This window comes from Egretta garzetta, unplaced genomic scaffold (genome assembly GCF_000687185.1).
Source record: "Egretta garzetta isolate BGI_Z169 unplaced genomic scaffold, ASM68718v1 scaffold215, whole genome shotgun sequence".
In the NCBI taxonomy this organism is placed as follows: Eukaryota; Metazoa; Chordata; class Aves; order Pelecaniformes; family Ardeidae; genus Egretta; species Egretta garzetta.
The window spans coordinates 689,383-714,210 of NW_009259719.1; positions in this window are offsets into that span (position 1 = coordinate 689,383).

The window sequence follows — 24,828 nt, forward strand, 5'->3', positions numbered from 1 at the left end:
AGATCATCACATGTATTCCTTTCAGCATCTGCTCTCTAGTTTAAGGGAAATGCTAAGTGTTGCTGACTGGCCCTTTTAACAAACATCCTCATATAGAGTAAGCATCTCATGACATTAGGGAGGTCCTCTTCAGTGGTTCCATTTGGTGTTAGAAATATATTATTGTCACATCGTAATTGCTCTCCTGAAACAGAGCATATGCTTCACTGGAAGTACTTAAAACAAGAGTACTACATACTCGAGCGAAGTAATGTATCCTGAAATGAGTGTTGGTCTGGATCACAATAACTGTGAGCACCTCAGCAGATTTGCCTAAATCCAAAGTATCTGCAGTAACAGAGACCATAGTTTGGCCTTGAGTGTGTGAAGCACATGAACATAAGTCTAAGAAATTGTTCAAGAGATCTATTGTTCTTAATACATCCAAAAAAGTGTGCAACATTGGATGTCACCGAAACAGGCAGTTGTGTCCAAAAAAGGAAGCTATAAGCGAGAGGCATAATGTTATTGGTTAAATGAGCTGATTCACTAAAAAGGTCATTGTTACGTAAAAATGCCTAATGATAAAGCTGGCATGTGTAGAACGAAATCTTTGCTCAAAGGGAGAAGTGCTAATTGAATTATGTTGTTGTAAAAGTGGTATAGGAGAAGTGTCCCCAATCTCTTTCCATGTATATCCCACTGTTATTTAATAATCTTGTGAGCTGGATTTTTTTGGTTGGGGTGTGGTAGTTTGTTGGTCACCCCTCCCCTCGAGGCTTCAGTTTCCTTATTGTCATCTATTCACTTCCATATGGTCTTTTTTTTTTTTTTTTTTTTCCTAGTTGACAAGCACTACAATTCACTTTGATGGAGGGATCAGTAAGAAAAGTTAGTGACATAAATCTGCAGGGCTCTTCATCTTCCCAAGCAGTCTGAGGACCAAATGGAGGGGTTTTAGGGCTGAGAGTCTGAGTTCCTGTTCCCTGAGCAAAATCACTGCCTTGGCACTAAGAGATGTGGGCACCAGCAAAGAGCACACATCCTGTCCCATTTATAGGTTATATATGCCAAAATGGTGCCATCTGAAGTAATACCACCATAGTGCTGGTGGCTTGATCAGTTTAACGCCTCTGTCAGGCTGCTCAGCTCAGGTAACTGAGGCACAGACTTGACTTCGTTTTGACAGAAGCCAGGAGATGCTGTTGAATGTGAAGGATTCTTATTTCTGATACGGAGCTGTATGATCTTTGGATCCCATGTGGCAAACTTACTTCTCACCCAGGAGACAGTGTAGGGTCTGTAGATGCTCAGGTATAGCAGACTTTGTACTGCAGGACCACACATTCCATCTTTCTCCCTGATATTTGGCCAGAACTGGCATGTTTAAGGCCCTCTTGCAACATACTGGGTTGGAGAGTCCTAACACAATCTTTGAGGCAGGTGAGACTTGGCTGCAGTGAGGGTGCCTGCTACAGATACTGCAGGGGATGACAGCAAAATTGCAAGCATTTATAGGCATGAGGGTAGATACCTAGAATTGTATTTGGAATATGCTGGATTGACCCCATTTTATACTGACTTTAGGGTATAAGGACAAAGATATAGTTTTGTGTTTCTTTCATGTTAGTTGTGACTCCATGTCCCTCTTGTGGACATCCTCATTCAGATGTGCTCAAGCTTCATCTGTTGTGTCAGAGGACAGCTACATTGCTTGCTTATTTGCTTGCAGACCTGTTATTTGCTTTGATTATTTACATAACCCTCGGGACTGGTAACAAACTGTGATTGCAGTTACCCTGGAATAAACCCGGAGTGATTCTGGTGGAGCAGTTGTTACTTTTCCTCAACCATTCAAGTCAGAAAGGGCCCCTTCATCTGCAAGCTAGTACCAAACTGAAGGCAGAAGGCAGGGAACTGCTTTCTAGCTGAATGCCTGAGGACACTACAAAACCTCTTAGAGGGAGGTCAGCCAATGGAGAGGGAAATTCATATGCAAAGACACAATTCCTTATAACAAAGCTAGGGGATGGTGTTTAATGTAAAAAGGTCTCCAAATGAACCTCAGGCTACAGTAGCATCTCCTTGTCCTAAAGCTTCTGCTGACTGGGCATAGAATAGTTAAAGAATGTTAATTATAAAACAGTGGAGGCCTCCAACAAAACTAATGCCTCAAAAGGACATGGTGCTGAACTTAATTAAAGCCAAACAAACAAGATATAATGTTCTCTAATTAGTTTAGATTTGTTGTGTGTGTCTGCATGTGATTATTTTTATGTGTGTTTTAGCACCAGTAGCTGGGACTGGACAAGTGTTTCCTTGATGTTGGCTTAAAACATTTCTGTAGTGTCCAGGTTCTCTTTTCACCAGTTCATGACAAAGTGGGCATACAAGCAGAGAGCTCTTCCTCATCACAAAACTGTTATGATCCTACCAGTATTTTTGCTTATGAGTTTAATAGAGGCACCCAGGTGAAACGACCTGATTTATTTCATAGGAAATGGTGTTTTCCTCGTGATGAGGTAGCGTTGCAGGCAGCTCAGACCACTGTGGAGTATGAATTCCTGCAACCTGCAGAGGTGGGGTGCGTTGAATGGTGGGTGAGAACTAAAGCCATCTCCCACATCAGACCTCGTTCCCAGTCTAGGGTGGAGAAAGTTCATAGCTTTCATCGCAGCTGTTTTTCAGTGCATGCCCACTGCTGAGGACACAGTTTGGTTGTGCAATAACACGAGGAAGAGACTTCTGTCTGTCTGAATGACATGCCAGGTATGTTTAGGACTTTTCCTGCTCTTCTCCTGACTGAGTAGCTGACACTGTTGGATCATTTTTCCAAGGAGCTGCTGCTCTGCTGTGACAACAGCCAGGCACTTAAACAGGAACATGCACTGAGAGCGTGCAGGATAAGAAGTCAGTCAGGCAGCTGCGCATTGCAGAATATCACCAGATCAGGACCTTCATTGTCAAAACAAACAATAAAAAATGATAAAGTACTGCATACCCTTGTTGGGAGGGTTACTTGGGAGGTTATGGCAAGTGTCCCTGATTTACTGGTGACAATGCTATTGCTGTACCTTTAAGAAAAAGGTGTCATATTTTTTGTGCAGGCATTTAGCACAGTTTGTACAAATCATCTTGATTTGTAGGACTCGATGTCTATACTTCTGTGCAGTCCCCAAGAAGTGACAGCTATCTGAACATCCCTTGAGGCCTTTTAACACAAGTTGTGTGTCAAAATGCTGCCTACTCATAGAGGCTTAGTGCTGCTGGGGAGGAAGATCATTCTAGGGGCAGAGTGAGATTTTATATTAAGGATTGTGCTCTGGTCTCTGGCCTCTCTTCTCTGGATTTATTCCATTATTTAATTTGCTTGCACTTAGAGTAAAGGAACTGAAGTTCAACGTAGTTCAGGAAATGCGCACTGGAGCTGGAGTTGACCCCAGAGATGATGGATTTGTTGCTTTGTTTGCCATACTAACTGAATGTTATCCACTAGGGATTTCTGTGTCAAAATCCAGATGGTTTTGGTAGTATGTGGACTTCATGTATATAGAGAAGTCAAGACAAGTGCAACTTATAGAGGCTTATATGACCTTTACAGGCAGCTCTTCAATGGCAGAGTTTAAGGACACTAGTAAGGTTGGTCTTGTAGCTGCTCCCTGCATTACCCAGAGGACATCAGAGTCCAGCCAGAGAGCTGGCAAGTTCCCACAGCGCTAGTGTTCTCCATCCTTTAGTACCACTTTCACCAGCTTAGATGGGCTGAGGTAATTTTATCCTTGGGTTGAGTACACTGTTTCTACCATTCGTCTTGGACATCAAGTACCAGCTTAAGAGCAGGGACGGTTTTTCTCTGATGTTATCTGTAGCAGGTATCATGTAGCTTAGCAGAATTTGCTGCTGTATCATGATGGACTGCAGTGTTTGGAGTTCTGTTTCTCTTCTCTCTTGCTGCTGATCTGCTCTATGAATTTTGAACTTCATGTCTGCCTGCTCCTCTTTTTTTCTGTTCCCTCCTTTACTGGTCTTACTTATTGAGATAAGAATACCTTAGGGCAGGGATGGCCTATTGCTCTGGGAGAAATCCTGCCTCTACTGATATGAGTAACAAAACTGTATGTTGTTTGATTCTGGAGCCTAGATTTCACCCTGCATGTTTATACAGAGCTTAGCGAAATGAGACCTTGATCTCTGTTGGAATCTTAAGGTAAATTAGTAATAACAAAGGGGACAAAAGAAATTTATGGGAAAGTTATTTCCTTTCGGTTTTATGTTGTGCTGGATGCCTGTCTGTTTCTGTTGTGTTATGGATCTGCCTTACCCTTCTGCTCAGTATTTCCCCTTGAGCCCTTTCCAAAGGCACAGATTTTAGCTTTGGGTGTGCCAACATAAATGTGGAGATGAGTGAAGTCATTCCCAGCTTACACCTATCTAGCTGAGTCTGCATCTGGGAGCTGAGTGTTATCCACAGGGTACCAGTTCAGGCTGATGGTAGTAAAACTGTTACCCTGTGACATCCAGTGCCTGGAGAAATCAGAGCTGCTTCTACTACACAATGCAACTGTTCCCATCAGGTGCTAGGTACTGTACCAAGGGCATGCTATCAAGGCTTTCACTTTGGGAACGTGAATAGGATAGCTTTATCTTTCTGCTGCTCCCCTTTCCATGCATTCTCAAAAACTTACTGTTCTCATTATGAGAGAGGTTCCTTATATATATTCTCAAGAGTACTTCAGTGTATCCTCAGTCTTAGCTGAACCTTGGATTTGATAGGCATAGCTCCTGTAAGAACCAGAATTATATTGATCAAACTCATAGCCTAACTAGTGTTAGAAAGAATGTTAGCAGTCTTGGGCAGTGCTACATATGTGGTAGATCACAATGACATTAATGGTGATGCATTTTTGCAATCACTAGTGTTGACTCACAGCTGTCTTTCTTTTTTAGGCTTTCTGGAAGTAGTGCCTTAGGTGAATTTGCAGCAATACACGTGCTGGAAAAGGCAAGTTCTCTGGATGCTGGCCTCAGGGTATCTCTAACTGGATAGACTTATAAATAAACAGTGCTGTCTCTGGGATTCCTTGGAATAGAAAGGGTGGTGCCCAGGGTATTTCTGCTCTGTCCGAGCTACATTCCTGTAAATGCCCTCTTGCTGCAGTAGCTGATGCAAGATGCTTCTGCCAAATGTGTCTGTTCTCCAGAGCATCTCACAGATTCATTTTCTTTGGCTTTAGTTTGAAGCTGTTCTCAAGCTACCATCATGCTGACTCGTACAGACAAACAGTCATGGCAATTGTTTCCGAAAAGAAAATATAAAAAGGCACTCTAGGAGAGCATGAAAGGGCAGAACTAGCAGAGCTGGTGGAATCCTGGCTATTCCATTCCTGTTGTTTGTTCATCAGTACCCAGATTAGTAACAGGAGCTTTGGGGCTGTGACTTCAATCTCTGACATGGCTTTTTTTTTTTCCCAAATGTTTTTCTGACTGCTTCACCAGGCATTTTGAGTCATTCCCTTTCACTCATTGGGGCTTTCGCTAGAAATACCTGTTTGCAACATTTGTGTGTCTTTCAAATACTATTTTTAGCATATGTCTCTCTTGCAAGTAAATATTTCAAGTTGACATGCGCTATGTTTCGCCCATAAGCCTATCTAAATTTTTCATGTGTGGATGTTAGTTGACTGATGACACTCTGAAAATTCAGTCGAGTTGCTGGTTGGCTGGGATGCTAGCTTGACATCAGACAGGTTTTCATGGAGCCATTCCACACTTTCTCAATGTTAAAATGATCGTGTTTGATAGAATACTGACAACAGGTGTCCTGTTTTTGCCAGCAGTGGTCTTAGACTGGCTGCCAACACGTAGTGTTTGCCAGCATACCACAGGTCTTATGCTGGGCTATTTTAAGATTATATTCTGTAAGAGAGCTGAGATGCTTTTAAAATACCTATTAGCAACTAATATAAACTGCACATGACTAGTATATGCGAAGCTGTAAAGCATGGTTGGTATAGCCTTTGTTATGAGTTGCATGCTACTGCTTTGTATGGCAAAATAAGAGTATTTCTGCCCTCTGGAACATCAGTCAGTCAACCCAGGTACTTCATCCAGAGCAATACTTTACCAGATGCTTCAGAGCAAGGTGTAAAATCCTATTAAATAATTATACAGTGTTATTACTTAGAGACATTTTCCTCTGAATTCCTAGTGGTTAATGTTTGGCTGGCATCCCAGAGCCTGAAGGTAGATATCTCATATCCTACTTAGTGTCACTGTGAGTGTTTTCTCATTATCTGTATAACCATTGAGTCCTCCTCTCAATCCTCCAACATGCTTTGCTATATCTCATAGTGCTTGTTTTACTTTTATCCTGTACTGTGTGTTGGGGGAAGTATCTCACCAGTTGAAGGGAGGGGATATATTTTTGTGTAGGCAAAAGCAATCTCTGCCATTTCAGATCTCCTGACTCATGATCTTGCTTTGTGTCTCGTCCTTCTGTAACAATAGAAGGAAGTTAAAAGTGGCCAGATGGGAACTGGCTAATTCACATACTTGGGGGACAGGCCATCACCATGAAAATTCATAATATAGAGCTGACTGCAAAAGCCTCCTTTAGATCTTTAATGGGTTTCAGAGAATCACACTAAGGGGAAACTATCCATTTGTATGGGTTGCTGGAGGAAAAGTACTGGAAAAGCTAGGAAGCAGATATATCTTCTGGCTGTGCATTCTGTTTTCTAGTGAAGGTACGAAGAGTCCTGTAAACTTTTTAGCAATAACTCTTTTCTACAGAAAAGAAAGAACTTGAAAATATTGCAGATCTTTTTTCCTACTAAGATATTTCAGCATAGAGTGCAGGTCACAATCAGGATCTAGAAGGGGTTATCAACAAGAACGAGTATATTTCACAAGCTTAATATGCAATTGTTTTAAGATGTGTTTCTAGAGCAGGTCTTATCAGCTCTCTTTGAACTGAGATTTTCCTATGACACATGGTGCAACTTTTATCAAACTGTCACCTTTCCTGTCCCCTCAACTATCTTCTATAATTCACACCATAGTGAGTACAAATGGAGACGTGTGCTTGGTGGTGGAGGAAGGAAAAGAGCTACGAAGACTGGAATCTAGTACAAATGCAGTGAGACAAAATGTAACTTAATAATGAACCTTCTTGGTCAGAATCACAGATTTTTCTGGTGAGGTTGGAAAGTCTGAAGTGTTGTACTTCTAGTTCTGAACTTGCAGCAGTGGAGCAAACTGGAGAATCTGTGTGTCTTAGCCCAGAGAACCTGAAAAATGCAGTGTTCCTGTGTTTTAAGGAGTTTTTATAGGTCAGGCTTTCGTTAATGCCATTAAGTTTTCTAATCTCATTTCAGCTGAGCATTTATGTTGCAAAGTAATGCCAGAGGATTAGCCAAGCTGGGGTTAGCATTGTAACCTACAGCATTAACTTCTTCAGTGCCAATGGCATCGGCAGGAACAGGAGAAATGCCAGCATGTGCCTGGTGTGAGCTCATGTAATGCAGGAGTATGTGCAGAACTCTGTGGTGGTTCATAAATGCCAATGTGTTGCTCCACAGAGAACATTAAAGCTAAATCTGGAAAGAAACATTTTTCTGCTTATTTCCTACACCTAGCTAGCTGATTTGTATGGTTTTTTACTATTCCCAGAATGGCTTCTCAGCATTTGAATAAATCTTGTAATATAACTTAGTTTCAGAAACAAAAAATGAACTGTTTATTCCTCTCTACCAAGCCCCATGGGTTGTCCATGGAGGAGTCTTTAAAAGAAACTGGGCACATGCTTTAAGTTTTCAAGTAGCTCAAATAGTAATTGCGCCGTGGGTTATTGTTAGAATTACAATGACAGAGGCTAATTAAAAAGAATGCTATTGCCTTTTAGGAAGAAAAACAAGTTTAATTGGTAACATCCCAGACATGTTCTGCCAGAGTCTTCCTCTCATCTTTTCCTAACTGGTTTTGATTAATGTAATTTTAACCATAATTTCTCTGTGTAACTTGGCTTCTAAGATTCTTCCTGCCAGATTACATTATTGTTCTCTACTTGATGGAACTGTTTACAAGTGTCACTTTCAGAATACTGTTGCAGGAAAGCACAGTACTATTGCTGCTACTTGGTGTTCTTTCTCACTAGCAAGCAGATAAACCAAAATTTAAGAAAAGTAAGGTAAGGAGAAAAAAGCCTCTTCTGTGTATCCTGGAGTATTTACACTGTACTAGAGGCAACTAATTACAGAGTAACTGTATGCACTTTACATTTGGTATAACCCATAGATGATCAGTTTAAAGCAAAACCTTGCTACTCAGTTACAAGGTGGGTACAGGCATGTGTTGGGAGTTTACCCCATACAGGGAGGAGTTTACCTCCTTTTTTCAACTGTCTTCCATTAGCTGCCTTTGTTCTGATCCTGCAACCCACACTGATCCGTTCCAGGAGACAAGTTCCTCTGGTCCATCCTTCCCCCGTCCCTTATTTCACAGGGGTTGTCTTGAGACGTGGGTATCTAGTACCTGGAGAAACAGTCTGTTTTAAAGCAGAATAGATTTTTGTAGTGAAGAGTATAGGCATCAAAATATGATAGTACATAATATATGATGGTACATAATACTACTTATAGGGAGATACGTACATAAGAATAGTGGTATTTTGGCATACTATGTTTTGATTTCTAGAGTTAGAAGTGTCTTATCTGTGCTCTAGAAACTGCAGATCTCTCACTGTAATCTATAGACTTTGTTTTGTCCCAGCTCAGGTTCAAGAGGATATAACCAGTGGACTCTGGCTAAAACACAATTTTTACTTAGTCTTAATCTGCTGTAACTTCTTCAGCCCTTAGCTTGCTATTGGGGAAATGAATGTTCTTGCTTCAGTGACTTCATGTGTTGTAGATGCTGTCTCTATATGTAAGGTGAGGAAAATCTGAATGTGTAATCCTCCAGCAGCTTGTGGCAGATGTTTGTGAGAATTCTTTGTATGCAAGTTCCTGGGGCTTTGGAGGAAAACTAAGTTTTTCTTCTGACTTCCAAAACTCCTACCAAAGTTTAGGTGGGACATAGGCACAGATCTGGGCTCTGCTAAGCTGGACATCAGGTCTTGCAGTGCTATGGGCTAGTCTACCAAACACATTGGTCAGCATCTGACTCCCTTTCCAGGTGTCCAATGCATAGAGGGTACAACTTCTTGGCACCTTAGCTGGGCAGTACTCAAGTGAATAAGGCCTCTCCCTGTGTCTTGGCTATGGTGGTGACCTTCATCCATACAGTTCCTGCCATGTGACATCTGAAAAATTTCAATGGGATTTAATGTATAATATGGTAGGCCTGCACTCTATGATAGCAGTTATAAGAAGAGCTGAAACAGGTGATGGGGGTGTTGTGCTTACTAAAAGCACTGAAAGCTTTGCCAGTGAGCGTGCTTTGCAGGAGATGTCTGTTAGACAAAACAGTGCCTGGATGAGCTTGGTTGCTGTGTGCTGAGGGAGGTCAAAGAGGGCTTAGGTAGTATGGTGCTTCCTGGAGCTACCACAAAGGCCAGGGGATTGCAGCTGCTGCATCGGCCTTCAGTGAGGTGGTGCTGTGCTTTTTCTCCACAGGTGGTTACGTATTGAGGACGGTCCAGACAGGGCCCAAAGGTTGCTATTGTGCCTGCCTTTTTAGCTACGCCATTAAATTAGAAGAGGTTCCTGGAGCTTTTTCTTACTCTTGAGTGTCCATCAGGATCCTGGGTTTCAAGCCTCTGAATGTTGGTTCTGAGCTATCTTGGATGAAGTGCGCGTGTTTCTGTGTGTCCCAAGGCAACCAGCTTCTTGTTTTGAAGCCTGCCTCGGCAGAGGGAAGGTCTGTGTTTCCAGTAATGAAAGCCGTCATAGCTCCAAATGAGTCCTTTGCGTAACTGACAGATGGGTGCAGAGCGGAGCTTGATTCAGCCTCTGAAAAGAAATAATAAACCTAAAAAAAAAATAAAATCCTCGAAGTCCCAACCGTTTCAAACTCAAAATAAAGTACTGATTAACTACAAGCTTGCTCATATATATAAAACTCTGTATGACAGCTGCAGCAGAACTTCTTTTCCTAGTAGAGTCATTCCTTTACTTCAGCCTAATTCCCTTACCAATGGAGATTAACCTTCTGCAGACAGCATGTGCATTTCGGTATTACCTCTGTTGGCAGCCCACGAGATAACGTTAGCCCTTTCCCAGTCTAAGTTCACAACTGAACCAAGCCCATAGATCCAAACTCTTCTGGGGGGAAAGGAATCGCATGCAAATGCAGATTTTTCTGGCTTGTGGATACCACTAAAGATTACTGGGAACAAAATCTTGCCTTCATTTATGGAAATAAAATTTACATTAAATTTGGGGCCTGTTCTGCTGTTGCATAATTCCCCAGGTTTCAGTGGGGCTCCATCAGCTGGGAATTTGGCATGTTTTGCCTTATAGTGTGTTGGTTTTAATAATCTTCTGTACAGCTCAGAGCAGTTTGAGCAGGGCATTAGAAAATTTGGGGTGTGAGCTCTATTCCCAGCAGCACGGTAGGGGTGTCTGCATATCTGGGCACTACTTGGCACGTGCATCTTCTCTGTCTGTAAAATTTCCCTGTATTGCTTTAGTCAGTATCTGGAGAGAAGCAAGGTGGAATAGCAGGAACAGTTATTACCATGATATGCTGAGATGGTTGCCTCTCTCTCTTGAGATCATTGTTTGGGCACACAAGTAGAAGGGTGTGTACGCATAAATGGCACCGAGCATGCATGAGAGTCGAGTAGCCCGTTGCTTGATAAAGGCTTATGTGGAGCAAGTGGCACTGCCACATGGTTTTGCACCCATGCTTCCAGATTTTTATAATTCTTGTTCTCCTACCATCCAGTGTCATCTAGGACCTTCTCTAAGAGACCTCCTTCCATCTATTTCAGCACTACTCAGGACAATAGAGATCAGACTCTGAGAAAGACCTATTATGAAAACTGTCTCAGCTCATTGGGGATGTTTTTAGCTTCTCCTCCCCATGTCTCTAAAAACAGAGAGCCAAAACCAACACTGAGTCACTCCAAGCTTGCTCTTCCCCAAAGCACAAGCATGTTCCCCACCCACATCCAGAGATGTATTGCTACAAAGAGCTGCAAGAAGGGGTGCAGGCTGGATGCTGAGCCCATTCCTGATGATCTTTGCGTATGATTTTTGTAGCTGCATGTTGTGTGGTTGTTTTTAGTTGTGGCACAACATCTGTGCAGGTGCTCCATCATACATTGCAGAGGGGATGGATGGAAAGGGGAGGGGTCGTATAGAACTCATGTTTAAATTGATTTGGCTTATTTTTGCCTGGGCTGAGGAGTGTTAATATGAACAGTCTGGCTGGATGGATGTTATGAGCAGCTGTGGCACATTCAGGGCCACATTACAGCTTCAGAAGGATGTTTCTGGAGTGCTTCACTGAGCGGAACTGGGCTGTTTGCTAACCGGTTGCCTTCCCATAAGTATGGGCTTAGAGGAAAATTGAAAGAAAGCTTCATGTTGCTGAAAGCAAATGTTAGCCACAGAAGTCTGAATGTGTTATGGACTCCTTTTCCCCCACTCGGAATATATATGAACTGGATTGCAGGGACATGGTGGAAAAGTCACATTGTCCAGTTCACATACATGGCATGGGAATAGATATGGGCTTGAAACGGGCCAAGCAGAAGGACCAGCCTGGGTTACATGCCAGCTGCCCTGCGGACAGCTTGGCTGAGGCACCCTATCAGGGGATGTTTACTGCTAGGGATGACTGTGCTTGTGCCTATTCCCATGTATTCTGGGAATACCCCAGCTGCCCCCAGCCCCCTTGAAGTCCTGCAGCTCCTACCAAGTGGAGTCTTTGCCTGGGTGTTTTAGTTTGATTCAGTATTCAGTGGCATATGATTTACGGGCTGTGGTCTCTGATTTATGATCTGTATGGCTGGCAAAGAAAGCAGGATCAGGCACTTGGCTATTGTGCAAACAGGGATGACACATAGTATCCAAAGAAGAACACAGGAAAGATGAAATTACACAGATTGTTGAAATACTCTCCTCAGCTGTGTTGCTCGTGTGGATGAGTAAAATAAGAATAAGGGTTGTTGGGTTTTGTGTGCAAGTTGGTTTTTTAACTCAGTTTTTTCCCTCCATTTGTGCTTTGTTCAGCCCAGCCAGCAGTGCTGGACTCTTTAGTGTAATTTGCAATTCTGAATTTGGATATTAACATGAAACTGTTCTTTGGGTTTCTACCAACTGATGGAATTGTTTTATATTTTCCTTTCCCAAGCTCCAAATAAAATTTGCTTTTCTGACACACCACAAGACTTGTGCTTCTGACTTACTGGATATTTTATTACTTTTTTAACATTTTCCTGAATGTGTATTTGAAGAATCGCCTTTTCATTTGGTACTTGTTAAACCTCAGCGGTGGAGATTCAGCCATGAAGTATGTGAGAGGAACTAAACTGGGGAGAGGAAGAATTACAGGCCTGGGGTGTGTGCTGTCCTGTGACAGCAGTACAAATTCAAAGTGATTTCACTAAAACTTGCAGTATAATTAAGAGTGGAATCAAGCCTCTTTAATGTCATCAAAGTGAATAGCAGCGGTTACAATCAATATCCTCCTGGATATAGTTCAATCACATTTGATCAGTGTCTTTGCTGCTGAGCAGTGTGGCAATCACTGTTCTTTGTTTAATCTTTTGTTTGAATAATAAGTTCCTCTTTCTTTGTTTCTAACTAGGGATTTCTGCTGAGGCAAAGAGCTTTTTTAATGCAATTACTTTGCTGTTAAATTTAAGTGCTTTCCGTTAGATATTGGAATGTGCATCTATGTGCAAGTGAGAATTAACTTGGAGGTCTGTTTTCTGAGATGATGAGAGATGTAGAGAGCAGTTAGTGGTGCAGCTCTGGTGTAGTGACACCAGCCCAAACTGTGATCACCAGGACCTCAAATCCAACAGTCTTTCTTCTCTGGAAGGTGCACTTTCATATTGTAGCCTGGTAGGAGGAAGGTCAGCATTTCAGAATGCCTTACAGGGCTGAAGATAAGGGGACACAAGCACATAAAGCTGGTCTAGAAAGATGTTTAGGATGGTAGGTTGAGGAATTTATGAACTTGGGAGGGTGTCAGAAGAGCTAGTACATCCAAAGGTCCAAGGTGCAAACAAGAATCTGATATATTCAGGCTCAGATTCTTCAAAGGATAAAGCTCACCTTAAATTTAAGGAAGGCTAAATACTTAAGTATCCTTGACGGTTGTGGGCAGACCTGGCACAATGCTTCCTAGGGAAACCAGTGCCCAAACATGGTTAGACTGTTCTTGTGATGAGAAAGGTATGAGGAATATGTGGAGTTGAGACAGAAGTGGGAAACCTGAGGCTAAGGGCATTAAATGCTATTCTGCAAAAAGCTACTCTCCCATTACTTCTGTCAGTGCCAGCTGCTCTAGGTGCCTTATTCCCTCCCTCAGCTGCCACCACTGTGGACTTCTAGGGCTGTGGCATAGGGAAAACAAATGCTTTGGACCATGAAGGCTTTACCGTACCTTGCCAGTTGTCCTTGTAATTATGCCTACATCTGGCTTCCTATCCCAGGATCACACAAACAACCCTTGTGGGACTAACCTCAGGTTTCCCTGAGTGCCAGGGATCCTAGCAGACTGAGACACCCACCCTCCATTTTCTTCCTCACCATGCATACAAAACAAAACCAGTGCAAGTGAAGACAACCGAACAGAGTCTGGTCTGAACAGTAAAGGTAAAAAAAATACTACTTATTCTCTGTGCTAACATTTGGTGTCACCAAGATGTACGATGTAGCCTGAGCCAAACTGCAGAAATGCACAAAAATTGGAAGAAAAAGTCTTTTTAATATGAAAAATTCTGCTACGTGAAGGATGCTTTGCAATCGCCCACAAAGAAGTGGTAGAGATTGTAATTCAGTGACCACTTACTATGGAGACAGTGTTAAAGATGGCAGTGGGCAGATGTTGAGTAGCAGAAGAAGGGCTGGAGCAGGCCTGGGAAATGAGATGGGTCCCAGACCCTGGTGAGATCTAACAGTAGCAGGAACTGGCAGTTGCCACCTTGCAGAGGCAAATGGCTGATGGTAACATATTACCTCCATGAAAGGCTGAAACTTCCAGCTCTCAAATGTTGTCTGCCAGCACGCCTGTGCTGTCTATCAGCATCCCCACCCTCTAATTTTGGAAAGAAGACTGAATTTTTTCATGGCGCCCATGAAAGGTCACTGACCTGAGGTTTTAGTCTCTGCTGTGTCATTGACTGGTATTTGGCTAGTAACGTTCATCCTCTGTTAGTATACTAAGGGCATAGTTAAGAAAAATGTAGTGTAAGTAGATCAAATACTGTGGAAAATTTTGAGCTGCTTTCTTATTTACCCTTCTCTCCAGCAGAAGACTAGGTATTGAACTGAAAAAAAATAAAAGGCCTGAAAATATCCACTTTGCTTAGAAGTCCTTTTTATTTTCTTGCTGACTAAAGACCAGCCCCCTTTGCCCCCACTCACTAGTTCTTGCTTGGTAGATGAAAACTGAACTTTTTCCCCCAGGTTTAAAAAATCCTAAACTTGGAGTGACTGTTCTAAACCATGTGATTTCTGGAACATGAAAGAGAATTAACTCTTCAGGAACTAGCATTTATCTTCCACTGGCTTCCAGCCCCCTGGGTATATTGACAACAACATATACTGTAGCTAAGGTCTGTGGCGACAGTATTTTAGACTTGTGCAATTATCTTGCCAGAGGCAAAGGATATTCTGGGAAATCAGCCAGGAGAAACTTAGAATAAGCAGGGCAAGCAGTATAAATGTAAGAATAGGGTGGGATGCTTGGATGTGGAAACTGTTGGCCTGGGCCTGTGTTCAAACTGCATGGCAGCCTCAGAAAAGGAAGCTTGAGTGAAGGTATTTGTAAATGCTAGGGCTTTGTATAGACCCATCCTATAAATATTAAGAAGCTTGAGGGGACAAAAGAGATAAACACGTTACTCTTGGGCCATAAAGACAGTTGGATCAACACTCAGGTACATACATCATCAGTTTCAAGTAAAAAGGATCTGGCTTTCCTCGGCACTGCTCACATGACAGAGAATAGCGAGCCAAAGCACTACAAAGCAAACGAGGAGGGAACACATACCAGAGCAGCCAGGATGTTCAATTTATGTATTAGTGTTCCTTTATTTCTGCTTTCTGTGCTAGAATAGAATGGAAGGGGCAGAACCTCTGGCCCTGGCCAATTGTCCTCTCTTCATTGAACTTATGCTTTATTATTTTTTTCACACATGCACAGGAGATGCAGTTCCAGGATGGATGAGCTGATCTCTGATCAAAGTGTGTAAGTGCATCAAGCAGCAAGGGAGTGCAACAAGAAAAGGTTTAATTGTTTTTAATACGTGTAAGTATAGGTGTTGGAGGGAGCATGCATCTCTGCTGAACAGGGTGCCAGAGGATACATTTACTCACACAGAAAACAGGGCACATGCAAAGAAAGTTGTTCTGTAAAGTCCTCTGATGGAGAAAGCAACTGAGGGAGAAAGTCCAACGGAACAGAAAAGAGAAGAAAACAAACTCATGGAATCCGTACATTCCAGTCATAACATCCCCAAAAGGAAAAAAAGTTTGCTATGAAAAAAAAAAAAGAAAAAGAAAGGTATTTGGTGAAATAAGGCCTTATGTGTTTCTCCAAAACCACCAAACACCTTCAACTCGAGTTCCTTCTCATGCCAAGTATGTTGAGGTAACCACATTGTGCTGTTTGAAAGCGAACTTTCTCATTTAAAAGCTGTATTGCTGCTGAGTCTTCATGTGTGCTCAAGCCCACTGTTTGCTGGTTGAGTAGAGGCCCTTCTGCACAGAGCTCAAGATGGGGCTGGGAATGTTCTGCAGCCCAGAGAATAGTTCCCCAATCAGGCAAGGCATTTGTCTACAGGTTGAGTTTGTATACTTAGCACTCCACCCAGCGTGGCCTCTTGGCTCTGCATCCAACTAGTTAAATTCCTCTAAAGTGTAAATGTCAAACTTGCCTCCCCACACAATGCAAAAGGATTCCGGTTCCCACCTTCATCGGTTTCCCTTCCATTGCAGCATGCACTGGAGAAGTGCCCATCCAATGGCCACAATTCTACCCTCACCAAAGCCAAAAGCTGCAAAGAAATGCACAAAAAAAAAAAAAAAAGCTAACTCCTGCTTAAGCAGCTCTGTGGGGTATTGTTGGGGAATATGCTGGATCTGGTTATGCCTATATCTGCCTAACTGCAGCTTAATCTGTGCCTATCTTCTCTGCTGTTATTCAGCTTCTTTTTACTTTCTCTTACTGGTGCCAGACCCTAAATGGACAGCCAGTGCCCAGGGCTGCATTGTCAGGGGCTGCAGCCCCCTCTGTGGTTGCTGCTGCTCTGATACAGTGCTGGTGAAAGGTGTCCCTTTTCTGATGTGTATTGGGCTAATGAAGTGAGCATGCTGATTTGGCAGGGATTTGGGAGCTGGAGGAACCCAGGTGTCGCTTTCTTTGCCTGCCCCAGTTCCTCTGTGAAAATGGTGGGATGTATGAAAAGCATAAAACCTTTCCACAAGGAGTCTTCGTTCCTTTGACTTATTCAAATAAGCAAGGTGCAAATGAGAAATGAAGAAAGAGGCAAGGGACAACAACTGTGTTACTACCCATGTTCTCTTAGCCTTCTTGGGAGCTGTGTTTCTCCTGCTCCTTAGTCTGGGTTGATTGCGAAGTTAAATCACAATATGCTGTGGAACAGCCTTCATTGCATTTTTGCCTTAAAAGGAAGAGATGGTTGAAGGAACAGTTTTATGAAGACCCTGTTCAAAAGTAACACAGGAGAATGAAACCAACTTCCCTGCCTTTGAAGCCGCATCAGAAGTGAGTGTATGAAATCTGTGAACCCTCAGGGTTGTACTGTGGTGGGGGCATTGGGCATCCTTTAAAAAGTGTTCCTTTTTATTGCTTTACCCTAAATGTTTCTCAAAGTAGACGGAGGGCTATGTCTGCTTGCCTGTGCTGTGCAACTCACCCAAGTATTTGTAAATTGGAAACACTGCAGCCTGGAACATTGGTTTCAGCTGGTGAGTAGATTCTTTCCCAATCTGTGTCCTTCCAGCCTTGCTGTGCAGCTGACATCTAATGTAGGCTAACAATCTCTCCTTCTGGTAGTGCAGACAGATGCTAGATAAATGTCTAATGTTTCTGATATTTCCTTTACTCTGACTGTAGTTCTGCTTGTTCATTCTTCAGAGGACAGATCACTTCCATCAACAGTTGTCTATTATATACAGTATATACCAACAGACAAAGAATGTTTAAGCATTCAAAATGTTCTGTAGCTGTCCATGCTAAATTTGTTTGTATGCCGCTGACAAGCTGGATTAATTTTTCCCCACTTGTTTTTCGTTTTTTGCATATAGTGGCTGAGTGTGCATGTGGAAACGCTTAGGGATGGGTGAGGGGAACCATCATCTCCTTTTTGTTGCATGTGAAGGAGAAACAGCCATGAGACTTAATCTGGACTTAAAAAAAGGGAAAACACTAGAACTATGTCCTCTACTTGTGACACATAGCAAGTTCCTCTTTTTGACCCACATTACATTTTTGCTTGGTAATAGGAAGTAGGTCATCAAAATAATAGCAGATGCAATTGGGACACTTCTGAATCCTCTAAATTTCCTAAATCCTTCTCAGCTGGGCAAAGCAGATATGTCACTGATGGTACCAGAACATCTGATTTCTCCTGGGAATAAATGAAGATAATGCTTCTGTTGCTTTTATTTCATCTGTTGTCAGCTTTCATATGTTGACTATAAAGGGCTCTCCAGGACACCAACGTAGAAATGAATTAAGTTGTGTTTGGGAGTTCATTGTTAGGGAGTTCTTAAAGGTAGCTTGTCTGCCTAACCCACTGACTCCTTTCAAGCATTACTGAGGGACAGTTCGAGTCTCTTAACACAGATACAAGGCTGGTAGAAAAGTGCATAAAAGCCTTGAACCTTATTATGCAAGCACAGCAGGTGCAGTGGAAGGATAACCCTGGTATCTTTCTAGCACCTAGGTAACAGTAAACTGGCTCATGCTTCATCTAGATAAAGTTGGCACAATCTGGGGGACTTGGAAGAGGCAAGTAGAACATCAGGGAGGATGATGTCTCTGCTCCAGACAAAGAGAGTGCACTGGATTTCAGTCGCTTTCAGGAGGCCTCAACAGCTGGATATCAGCATCTGGCCCAGATTTTTCTCTCTGCTGGGGATCTCCTCCTCTTACTCATGTCTCTGTTTTCATTATTGCTTTGAATGGGAAGTGATGCAAAGCACATACGAGCAACAAAACCTCAAAAGCCGTTCTGACTTCAGAGCTTTCCAGGAGTATTTCCAATCTTAAAAATCCTTTAGGATCTTTCTCTCCTTGATGCACTTTTAGCATAAGTGTACTCATACACACTGAGAAACCTTGCATACAACCTCCCATATAGTGTTTTTAACCTAGGTTTCTGAAGCAATATCACTTCTAGGCACTTATCTTTGTGTCAGGCTTCATCTTCCTTGCAAGGACTTTCAGCTATGCTGGACAGAGAGGTAGTAATTTTTTGTCTTTCTACTTGCCTCAGAGAAAAGCAAGCAGCTATGGGAGAGACAGGAAAGCCTGCAACACCTCTGAAAAGGTGTCAGAGGAGTTGCATGAGAAAATATTATGAGAGATACCAGAGAACCTATGTGCCATAAATGACTTAAGAGACACCAAGTGATCCACTGTCAGGATTCGATGCTATAGAAAGCTGTGCATGGCTTCCTCCAGAGGTTATGGAAGCGCTTGTCAGACTCTTGTAAATGTTTGCCGTCTTCAGTAGTCCAGGTTTAGATTTGGTTGCCTTCTGCAAAGGCTACCTTTCTTCACTTTGTAAGGCAGAATTTTGGGCAGTGCAATGGACAACTTAAGCTGATTGAAGAGCTTTTATGTTCTGTAAGAGTTGCTTTATTGTGACTTGGATCGATTTCTGTACAATATAAATACTACTTAGGAAATTTTTGTTTTGTCATTTTTTTAAATCTGTAACTGCTAGTTCATAGATCCTTAGAGAGGTACCTAACAAGCTGGAAAAAGCATCAGAATGAAACAAAAAAAAAAAAAAGTGGAAAGGTTGCATGCATCCTTGATGTATAATGGAGTAATATTTCAGTTGCAATACAAATGATTTATTTACCGTGGAGTAATTCTCTACTGATAATAAAAGCACGTTTCCTTTTGGAACAACCCGTTGCTGTTTGCAGATCAAAACCATTCATTCATTGAGTTCGTACAGTCCCTTGCCCCCGTGTCTCATGTGTGAGCATCACCAGGCGCCGAATGCAATCAATGCAAATTCTGCTCTTGATCACACTGGTATCAGCCTCACCCAGAAGAGAACTTGGCTTTTAGACCTTGTGTCATGTTTTAAGAAAAATAATATTGACTCACATTATTTCAAAATCATTGTTTTTAGCCAGCAAATTTTAAATCAAAACAGTCAGGCACGTTTTCCTTTTATGCTCATTGCTAAATAAGCCATGGAAAAGGTTTCTGTTTGCAGAACTGCTTTTTTTTTTTTTCCCCAAGATTATTACGTTTCACGTGTTCTAGTTCATCCCAAGATTGCGCTATTGTTCTCTTCAAAGTTTCCTAGGCCATTAATCTCTCTCCATTGTTTCTATTTGGCCTCAGGATAGGTCAGCTGGAAATTGCATTGCTGGAGAATATTCTGGTCTTGAGAACATAAAAAAAGGAGCGAGGAGAGCCTCCAAATACTGTCAGCTCTTCATTCAGAGTGTACAGCTAAGTAAACCCATAAAGGCTGTGTTACTAAATCCTTTATCTCTTCAAGGCCAGAGGCATATAGTAGGCATCGAGCACCGTGTTCAGCAACAGCTCCTATTCTCTTGTTTAAAAAGTGAGTCTTTTCACATCGTATTTCCATGCTGCTCTATTTTTCTCCTTTGTCTTTAACTATTCACCAGGGTCCACTATATTGGATATGACAGTTCAAAATGTGTATTTAAGGCTCGGTGACACACAGCTAACGCTGCGGCCACAAAGGAACAGTTACGGCAATTGAACCGTGTGAGCCGCTGTAGTGTTGCAGATCCATCAGTCTTTCCATTGTGACTCCTCCTCGCTCCCAGAGGATTTATAGGCGCGTTTTTGAGAGGACTCCAGTAACTAAAATAAAGATGTATTTGTCTCCACAGAAATGTTGCAGCCACATATGTGGCTATTTGGAGAAAACAAAAAAACCTGAAGCCCAAACTCATGCTGTAATGGCTCTACCGAAGGATTTTCAAAGTCTTGTCTTAAAGCACGTGACTTTTTACCTATTTTTACAAATGTGTTTACTGTTTCTGAGCGACATATGGGACAAAGTGTTTCAAGCAATGGCATGTACTCCTTAGGACAGGAAAGGTTAATTTGGCTACTTCATGAATAAGTATGTAATATGGTCTTTCATTGTTCAGTTTTCTTTCTTTACATGTCTTAAGATCTCTGCTTCATTCAAGGCACAAGGTAGGGGGCAGGCTTTGCGATGGGCAGAGGCAGGAGCATGTTGTGAGCTGGAACAAGGCCACGGGGTACAGATGATAGAGGAGGGTGCCCTTATGAAGGCAGCTGAATAGCACCTTGCTGTGCTGGAGTCTATGCCAGCCTTTGGCCCAAGAAGTCTTGCTTGTCATTAGGGAAGTTATTTGAGCCCAGTTTCTTGTAGATGGCCACTGATGGTGTGTTCTTCACTTCATGAGTTGGTCTGTTCAATGCGCTGGACTGGCAGTTACAGCCCCAAAGACCAAGCTGTAATTTTTACATAGCAATTTGGACACTCCATCCAGAAGATATTTGGCTGGAAGTTGTGTGAGCTGTGCCTACATCCTGAGCTGGCTTGGTGATGCATTGCCATGTTACAACAGGATTGAGCCTGTACTAATAAACCCTGTCTCTCAGCAGGGGCTGTGGCTTGTTAGCAGACAGATTTCAATTGTCAGGGAATGAAGGGGCCCTAGGAAAAGGACATTAGCTGAGGACAAATGCTTAAATTTCCCTGTTAGCTGACGTGGTCTAGGAAGAAAGGACATGGGCTCACTTCTGTGGTGCATGAGTGGCTCACTAGGGAAGGAAGGTCTTGGTGGGCAAGGTTCCCAAAATGTTGAGTGCCCAAAGGTGCTGGGTTCCAGCCATTCCTTATGCACAGGCCTCCTGAGAAAAGGGCTCATGGGACCATATGATAGCAAACCAATCTCTTGTATATGCACAAGGTGACCAAGTTCAATTCACACAAGCAACTTTGCCACCTCAGCATAACATTGTTTTGTTTTTCAGAGGAAAAAACCTCCCACCTATTTGTTGGTGAACATAGCAGACAGCTCATGTTTCCATGTCCAGTGCGGCAGGTGCGTATCTGAAGGCAGAACCCACAGGGACTGGTCAAGTGCCTGGTCCTAGCACTGTTCACTGGCAGCTGGCCTTCATCTTTGTGTAGGCACTGATCTCCAAGAAACACCATAGTTATCTGCTGACTGGGAACTGCTGGTCCCGCAGCTGAAAGCTCCTCTTACCTAGGGGAAAGAGGATGCCTGATTAGCTCTTTTAACTTTGATTGTTACCCCAGACTGCCCAGAGATGTACCTGTGAGGGAGGCTGCTGCGTGGTCCCTGGTTGCAGCCTCAGGCCACAGCATCCTGTTACATCATCCCCAAACACGAGGCACGTGCCTCTCCCATGCGAGACCTCATGTGTGGGTTTGAATCTGTTCCAGGTCAGGCATGCACCTCTCTTGTGACTGTGCATTCAGGGTTGGTATTGGTGTTAGAGGGAGGAAATTCAGGGAAATGTGCATTGGCAGAACTCATCTAGACTGCCCAGAGCTAAGTGGAAATTGAGGCTGCAGACTGTGACTAAGAATTGGCTGTATCCAACAGAAAGGGGAAAATCTAAAATGTTATCCCCCATCTTCCTGTTCACGGCCTTTCATGAAGCTGGCATGATCTTAAGGATAACTCTAAATTTTACTCCAGCCCTTAAACCAGAAACCCCTTACATTAGAAGGGGCATAACAGAACACTTAGGCAGACGTTCCACATCTGCTCTGCTCTTCTACAAACCATTTCCACTGCAAAGTTTGATTTATGATCTATGCAGAAATCCTCATTTGAATCCTAATCTGGCATTTAACCATGCAGTACTTATTTGTTCGTAGCTCTTTCTAGGAGGGATCAGTCTCATTTAGCCTCCAAAAGTCTTTCTTTGTTAGCAAAGTACTCATTGTACTGTCCAGCCAAAGAGAAACCGCCACCATGTGAAATGAAACATGTCCTGCGGAAAGCATGAACCTGGTATATGCTAGTGTTTGCAAACTTGCTGTTGATCTTCCGGAGCAGATGCAGTCAGCTAATGATGAGTTAGGGTCAGCTCACTAACACATTTTGAAGTAAGATAATAGTATTTTGGAAGGATAGTGTGATTTGATTTGTGACAAACAGTACAGGTATTACTTTTTTTTTTTGGTGGGGGTTGTCCCCTCTGAATAGGTGGCACGCATCTATGGGTTTGCTTACTCTGTACTTACAGAGTTCAAAAGACATCAGGAAGGAAATGTAAAACAATAGATGACATAAGCAGTGTTGTTGCTTCTGTACAGTAACTGGGTTAAATAGCTGGGAAGAAGAAACTTCTTAGCTTTAGCCCTGGTAAAATTGGTTTGCCTAAATTAAAAAACAAGCAAGGAAGCACTAAACTGTTTTATGACCTAGCCTAGAAAAGGGAGTTGTGCAGTGAGTCCAGCTGTCAGTGAGGCTGATAGACCAATACCACCCTCTCACAAAACCACCAGAAAAACATGTGCTCACACACCCTCAGAGTGCAAGCAAGGCAGGCTGGGGATGGTGTTCATGGGTGCAAAGGGGAGATTGTGAGAGATGAAAGAGTAGAACCTGAGTGTTAGGGTTTTTACTGTTTTCCCTTAGTGATCTAAGAGTTCTATACCACCGCAAGAAAGGATAAATGCTTCTGTTGAGGGGAAAAGTCTGGTTTTGAGACAGCTTATTCTTCCTATGTGTCAAAGGACCAGAGACCTTATGGCTACTGCACCTACGGGTCCATTGTGCTCAAGTGTTCAAGAACGGTGGACGTAGCAGCCTCCAGGGCCCTTTCTAATAGTGAGGCATAGAAAGTTTGGTGTGTTGTCTGGGAGGGCTGCTTTGAGGGATCTAAAACAGCTCTGAGGCACTGTTAGGTACTATTGAAGACAACCTCTGAGAAGCAAGTGTTGCACGTAGAAGAAAGCTCCTATGATGGATATGGTTACCAAAGGTTACAATGAGGTGGCAGACTCAGTGTGGTTGAGTAAGAAGAAAAAATAGAGCAAGCAGCTTTGACTTCATTCGGGAAAAATCTCGTCTTGTACAGCAGTGAAATTTGGTGGATGTGGAAAGTGCAAAATGGAACTGGATAGGAACAACATGAGCATTAGGAGTTTCATCATGGAGGTCTGAGCTGCATGTCTTCTGGTGTGCTGCTGCTTTTGTGTGGAATAGGCTCTCTTTTGGGGCCTCTTCAGTTAATTAATGGCATTCACAACCAAGTTTGCAAAAAAGCTACAGCCAACAGAATATATCTGTTCAGACTGCTTTCCTGGAATGTCCCTAAACAAAAGCTAATTCCCTGGAGGGAAATGCTTTAGTGTCCTTTTGCTCGGAAATCATTAGATTTCAGTCCGTTCTGAAAACCCGTAATTGTAATTAAGTGCTTCTTTCCAAAAGATACTTGGTTTGTTTTCCACCCTGCTCAATGAGATCCATATTCCATGGCACTGACTGTAACTGAATGGTTTGAAGATAAATGAATGTCATATCATGAATGTGTTTTTACTTTGTCATGGGGAGACACCAGCCAATTAAATTCTGAAACAAAGGATTTTTTTATTTAATTTCTTAATAAAAAAATTCTGTTAATTCTATGGAAAAAAATGGCATTTTTAACCCTGCTTTGGTTATTACTATAGTAGTCTGAGGTGGGAAAGGAAGTTAGGGATGGAACTTCCTTTAAATCTCAACTGGAAATGAAACAAAAAGAGTTTATTTCCAGTTGAGACTTTTGAGAGTCTAAGTTTCAGTTTATTCATAATTTAGCAACAATTTGGATTCATTTAATAAGATACTTAAATTGCTTGCAAAGCAGCGTGAATATTTCTTTAAATAAGACGGTATGGTGTGTGCGGGTGTGTATGCATGGATGTCTAGTTTCTAATTTGTGCATCCCACCCCAGCGTCTGGAACTGGGATGGAGATTCAGGGTTATTAGTTACAATGCTCCTTGCTAGTGTACTGAAGGGCTGCTTTACCAGATGCTGGCCCTGTCATCTGAAAGAGAAGAAATGGAGAGCAGAAGTAGAAGCCATTCAGAGCCAAATAACTATCGCTGTAAAATATGCTTTGAGTCACATGCTTCCTGTGGGCACTGTGGAGTGCTGAAAGAGATGGCTTTGTTCAAGAGTGCTGATATGTGGGAAACGTTAGATTAAAGGGGAACAACAGAACAAAACCACTTGAGAAATGTCTGCCGAACAAGGAAGAAAGAGTCCCCAAGGCAGGTTGTGGTCTTGTTCTTAGTGCTCCTCTTGAGCTGCAATGGGCAATCCATGTAACTTGCTGGGACGAGTTGCCTGACCGGTGGTAGCAGCAGCTGCACTGGGAGCTGGAGGCAGACTGAAAAACCAGATAGCTGCCACCACATCACATGGCAAGGACTGACGTGCTAATTGGCAGGTAGGGGCTCAAGAATGAGCTGTGCCCC